This window comes from Oryctolagus cuniculus, chromosome 4 (genome assembly GCF_051225735.1).
Source record: "Oryctolagus cuniculus isolate XC-2025 breed Fujian yellow rabbit chromosome 4, ASM5122573v1, whole genome shotgun sequence".
In the NCBI taxonomy this organism is placed as follows: domain Eukaryota; kingdom Metazoa; phylum Chordata; class Mammalia; order Lagomorpha; family Leporidae; genus Oryctolagus; species Oryctolagus cuniculus.
The window spans coordinates 16527864-16533863 of NC_142870.1; the positions used below are offsets into that span (position 1 = coordinate 16527864).

The window sequence follows — 6000 nt, forward strand, 5'->3', positions numbered from 1 at the left end:
TCATGGAGGAGCGACACTAAACCCTGCGCTGTTCTTTCGTCTGCTCGGCCCTCCCCGGGTTTGCTGCTGGTTCTTCCCGGGTTGGCTACTATCCCTTCCACCTCCGTGGAAGGGCAGTTCCCCCTGGCCACATTCCCCACTTCCGCAGGGGAGTGGCACACCGCCGGCCGGCTCTCTCGGGGGCTGCACAGGTGTTCCCCTTAGATGTTCCTGGTGCATGCCGTCTCTCTCCTCCTTTATAGTCCTCCTCTGCCAATCCCAACTCGGCTGCCCACACGCCGAGTACGCTGCTCTCCTCCAATCAGGAGCAAGTCCTACAGTTTATTGGCTGAACTGGAGGCAGCTGCGTAGAAGCTGTTTTCTCCTCTCCCAGCGCCATATTGTGGGAGAGCAGATGCATAGAATAAGTCTTAATTCCAGTAACTTAGTCTAGTCCGAGTTGCTCCCCACAGTAAATCTTAACAAGAAATTCTAATGGCTCTGCAAAGCATTTAGAAAATAGTTTAAAGATATTTTCACAAAACTTTAAATTAAGCTCCTTTCTATTATGTGACATATACTGCCTATAGTTTCCAACAAAGAAATATTTATAAAGGTAATCAGTCTTCTATTTTTTTAAGATTTATTTATTTGAAAGGCAGAGATACAGAAAGAGGAGAGAGAGATCTTCCATCTACTGGTTCATTCCCCAAATGGCCACAATGGCTGGGGCCCATATGGGATGCCGCTGCTTCAGGACAGGGCACCACAGCGCTGGCCCCTCAACTAAGTAATTTAACCAAAGCGCTATACCAGCAAGACAGAACCAGATTGGGGACCTAGGCAACCTGACTGTTAAACACTACACAATGGTTCTGATTTTATCAACGAAACAGGAAACAAATGCATGTGACTGTCCTCATGCAACTTCATAAGTGAAGATGGCCTTCAGGCCGTGGTGTGCCAGTGCCTGTCTTACCTTATCCTGATCCAGTAGATGTTACTGTTTCAGTAAGGGAAACACATGGCTCATGGTTAGAAACCACTGATTTAGTCAATGATTCCAACCCACTCCTCTTTGAACTTTGAGAGGGAGAAAATGATAAAAAGTTGATCATTCTGTTATCCTCATGTTAGACAGGAAAAGTAACCCCTAGTCACCTTTAAAATGAAAGGTTGTATGGGAAACAGGCCACACAGTAGACTCATACAATGACAAACACCCTAAACAGCACTCTGGCTTCAAAATCAGCCCTTAAGGCATTTGGATCTGGCTAAAAAGCCCATGAGAGCATTTCTGGCATGGAAAGCCAAGATACTGTGGAAAAAAAAAAAAACTAAATGAAAGATCTCTGTGAGTGAGATCCCAGTGGAAAGATGGGGCCATCAAAAAAGGAGGTACCTTTCTCTGAAGGGAGGAGAAAATTTCCATTTTGCTCATGTCTAAATAATGTCAGAGTTTGTGGTCACAAAAGGCTTTCAAAGCCTTGGCAGCTCATGACAAGAGCATCGGGTGATTACTGACATCATAAATAAGAGTGTCAATTGTTAAATCAACAACAGGAGTCATTGTGCACTTGCTTCCCTATAGGACCTCTGTACTTAATGAATTGTACTGTGAGAATTAATTGCAAAACTTGTTCTCAAATAGTATTTATCTGGAAATTTAAATGGTTTTTATATTATTTTACATTTATCATCTATAGTTGATTAAATGTGACATATGTGTTCCTATTTTCTACAAAACTTAGACATCAGGCTCTTGGAGAGAATTAAAATTTCTTTAATATACTTGACCATATGATAATATCATATTATCTTACATTTAAACATTTACATCTTTCTCAAAAATATGAACTGGAAGGATGAATAAAACTGAGCTTTCAAACTTGTTATTGGAATACAGATAGATTCACTTTACCATCTACTGTTATCATAAGGAAAACATGGATTTCTTATCATCTGTTAATATCCCAGTGAATACTCACAAAAGGCACTACACTCCCTTCTTAATCACAACCAAATAGCAATATCATACCAAAGAACACTAATTCCCCAAGATCTTTAATCATCCCAACAGCATTCAAACCATCAGTTTTCTCAGAAACATCTTAAATTATTTTCTCAGTTCACTTTTTATTTTTAAGCCAAGGTCCAAATATATGGTAAGATAATGTTTTTTACATTTTAAAAATATATATAATTTCCCCTGCATTATTTTTTCTTTTATTTGTTAAAGGACATACAGATTTTCCCACAATTGCACTTCCATGTCTTCTGATATGTTTCTCTGTCCTCTCTGTTCCCTAAAAACTAGCAGTCAGGTTCAGAAAGTTGATCCAATTCAAGTGATTCCCACCACACAGACAGACACCTTTGCCCCCATAGGACTACTTCTTTTGCAATGAATAATTTTCATTTAAAAGAAAAGAAATACTTTCCAATATTGACTTAGACAATTCTGCTACTTAAGTAAAAGCATAAAACTATGTATAGTCTTCTTATAAAACTCTTAGTATTTGAAATACGTAAAGCTTTATAAAGCCATGCATACAATTCAAGTACAAATAAAGCAATACATTTAAAATACAATTGAACCACAGAAACTTAGCATTTCAAGATGTTTTCCTGAAATGAAACAGGTACCCACGTTCCATAATAGAGTAGCTTGGTTTGAGTCCCAGCTCCACTTCCGATTCCAGCTTCCTGACAATGCCCACCCTGGGAGACAGCGGGTGATGACTGAAGTTATTGAGCTCCTGCTGCCCATATGGCAGACTTGGTCTGAGTTCCCATCTCCAGCCTTCAGCTCCAGTCCGGATCTGGCTCTTGTGGGCCTTTGGGGAAAGAACAGCAGATGGAAGTCTTCCTTCTCTCTCTGTCTCTCCATCTCTCTGTCTCTCTCTCTCTCTCACTGCCCCTCAAATAATCTTTTTAAAGACTTAGCTCTTACTGTTCCAACTTTCCCTTCATCAGACTTCCCCTGTGTTGAGTGGAAAGAGAATAGCTGGGATAATTTGGGTAAAAGGAAGTAGAGTTAGGAATAAAATCACTATCCATATATTTATGTTGGTCTCAGTTTCAATTTAGTGTATGTCTCAGGTTACCCCAGTGTAAAAATGGCTTTCACAATTTTCCCCGTTACCTACAATGCCCACTCATATAGTATGATGGCTTGAAGGTACAGGGCCATTTGTCATCTCATGGTGTTAATGTTTCCTAGAGGGCATTCATAATTTTTTTAATATTTTATTTATTTATTTGACAGGTAGAGTTACAGACAGTGAAAGACAGAGACAGAGAGAAAGGTCTTCCTTCCATTGGTTCACTCTCCAAGTGGTCGCAACGGCCAGAGCTACACCGATCTGAAGCCAGGAGCCAAGTGCTTTCTCCTGGTCTCCAATGCGGGTGCAGAGGCCCAAGAACTTGGGCCATCTTCTACTGCTTTCCCAGGTCATAGCAGAGAGCTGGATCAGAAGAGGGGCAGCCGGGACTAGAATCGGCGCCCATATGGGATGCCGGCGTCGCAGGCAGAGGATTAACCTAGTGGGCCATGGCGCCGGCCTGGCATTCATAATTTTGAAGCCTTTATCTCAACCAATACTTCATGAAATTCAAGCACTACAAACTAGATCTATATTCCTACATCCAAAAGGACTTCCAGGTAGAGATGGAAGCTTAAGTATTTAGTTTCCAAAACCCCACTAAATAACAATAAAGTTTTCATGTTACTGCCCCTTTTTGTTTGTTTTTAGTCACAAACCCACAAGAATAGGAAGAATAGGAAGGGAGACAATAAGAGCCAGTGTTTTTTCAAACTAGAAAACAAGCAGGACAAAGAGTGGTGAAAAGTGATTTAGTACACTAGAGGGAACAGAATTAAACATAAAACAAGGAAATTTGATTCTGAAACAGGTTATACGACAAAAACAAATAAATAAAACTCCCCAAAGCCCAAGAATGGAAAACATTAAGTATTTCTAAAGGAGGAGGTAAAATTAGAACTGGTTGAAAGACTGTTCAAGAAGCAATCATATGCAAATGAAGATCACAATGATATATCACTGCACACACACACTAGAATGGACTACAATGAAAAAGAGTGACATCAACAATAGTTTGGTAAGAATGCTGAACATATGGAACTCCCAAATATTGTTGAGGAGAAAGTAAAATAACAAAAATCGTCCTCTTTTCCAGCAGGAACCATGGAGGATGCCAGAAGAGAAGAAAGTTCCTGCTGTGCCAGAAACCCTTAAGAAAAAGTGGAGGAGTTTCACGGAGCTGAAGATCAAGCACCTGAGAAATTTGCCCAAAAGATGCTTTGAACGGCAAAGAGGAAGCTTATCTATGAAAAAGCTAAGCACTATCACAAGAAATACAGGCAGATGTACAGAACTGAAATTTGGATAGCAAGGATGGCAAGAAAAGCTGGCAACCTCTACATACCTGCAGAACCCAAATTGGCATTTGTCATTAGGATCAGAGGTATCAGTGGTATGAGCCCCAAAGTCCGAAAAGTGTTGCCACTTCTTCACCTTCTCCAGATCTTCAATGGCACCTTTGTTAAGCTCAACAAGACTTCAGCTGAGGATTGTGGAACCATACATTGCATGCGGGTACCCATATCTGCAGTAAGTAAATGAACTAATTTACAAGTGTGGCAAAATCAGTAAGAAGCGAATTGCTTTGACAGATAACACTCTGATTGCCTGTTCTCTTGGTAAATGCAGTATCATCTACATGGAGGATCTGATTCACGAGAGCTATACTGTTGGGAAACACTTCAAGGAAACAAACAACTTCTTGTGGGTTGTCTTCTCCCTAAGGTGGGATGAAAAAAAAAGACCACCCAATTGGTAGAGTGTGGAGATGCTGGCAACAGGGAAGACGAGATCAAGAGAGTTCTTAGAAGGATGAACAAAGTTGTCTGCTGTGGCATTTTTCTAATTTGATCAGATAATAAACAGTGACTAGAGTCATATTGAAATAAACTGTTGTATTGGTGACTTTTGTTAGTCTGTCTTCGTCTTCCCTTAACTATCGTGGCAAATCTTGGTGTGTAATAGAATTAAACCAGCAGTCCGTCACATTCAAAACCAGGGTACACTTTGTATTGTTTAAAAAATCTTGTGAGTTTTTTTCTCTATGAAAAAAGAGAAAACGTAATTTTTCACCTTTGAATTCTGCTATGAATCAAAAGGGAAACCTGTCTTATAGGCATTATTTGCATAATTTTAGGTAAAGTAATAAAAGTTACATTTACAAAAACACTATAGTTGCTGAAATTTCATGTCTTAGACTTTCTAAGTACCAGCATAAATGTGTTATTTTCCATTCCTGTTCTATTTTTTTCTTGTTTTGCATCTTTTGTCCATGTTTAGGTGAGCTATTAGGAATTCCATTACATATTGTGAATGTTATGATGGAAGAATGACATTTATGTCCACAGATGTATGTTATTTGGAGAATCTTAAGCAGTCATACTGCAATTACTGAGCACAAACTAGAAAGCTGATATTTTATAAATAATAAACATGTATGTTACTTATATATCATCTTACCTAGAAGAATGAACTGTAAATTTTGAGGTGCCGAGTGTAACATATAGTTCATACAATGAAAGAATTTTTGTGATCCTTCTTTGATTATTCTATGGCTCAAATGCATTGTGAAGAGTGAAAATTACCAGCCAGATATATTTATGAATTTCTTTACATTTTTATTCCTGATCTTTGACGCTATTTTCTGGGTTAGTGTGTTTCATTAGTGAATTCTATAAAGTCATGTTAAATGCCTATAAGTGTGCTGTGTTTTGTCAAAAATCTATTGACTGTGCTGTTGGATCAGTAAATATATAGTACATGAATCTCTTCTGAATAATAAATAACAAAATCACACTGGAAAAAATCTGACAGTTCCTTATAAAAGTAAGTATATTGGGCAAATGTTTGGCCTAATGATTAGGACATCCACACCCCAATAGTTCTATATTTTGATCTGGTTCCTGACTCCAGCTTC

At 38.9% G+C, this 6000-nt stretch overlaps 1 pseudogene; it reads left to right on the plus strand.

Annotated features, from left to right (window-relative positions):
- The first annotated feature begins 4283 nt into the window (after positions 1–4283).
- On the plus strand, positions 4284–4934 carry LOC138849243 (large ribosomal subunit protein uL30 pseudogene; annotated as a pseudogene).
- Positions 4935–6000: the final 1066 nt, after the last annotated feature.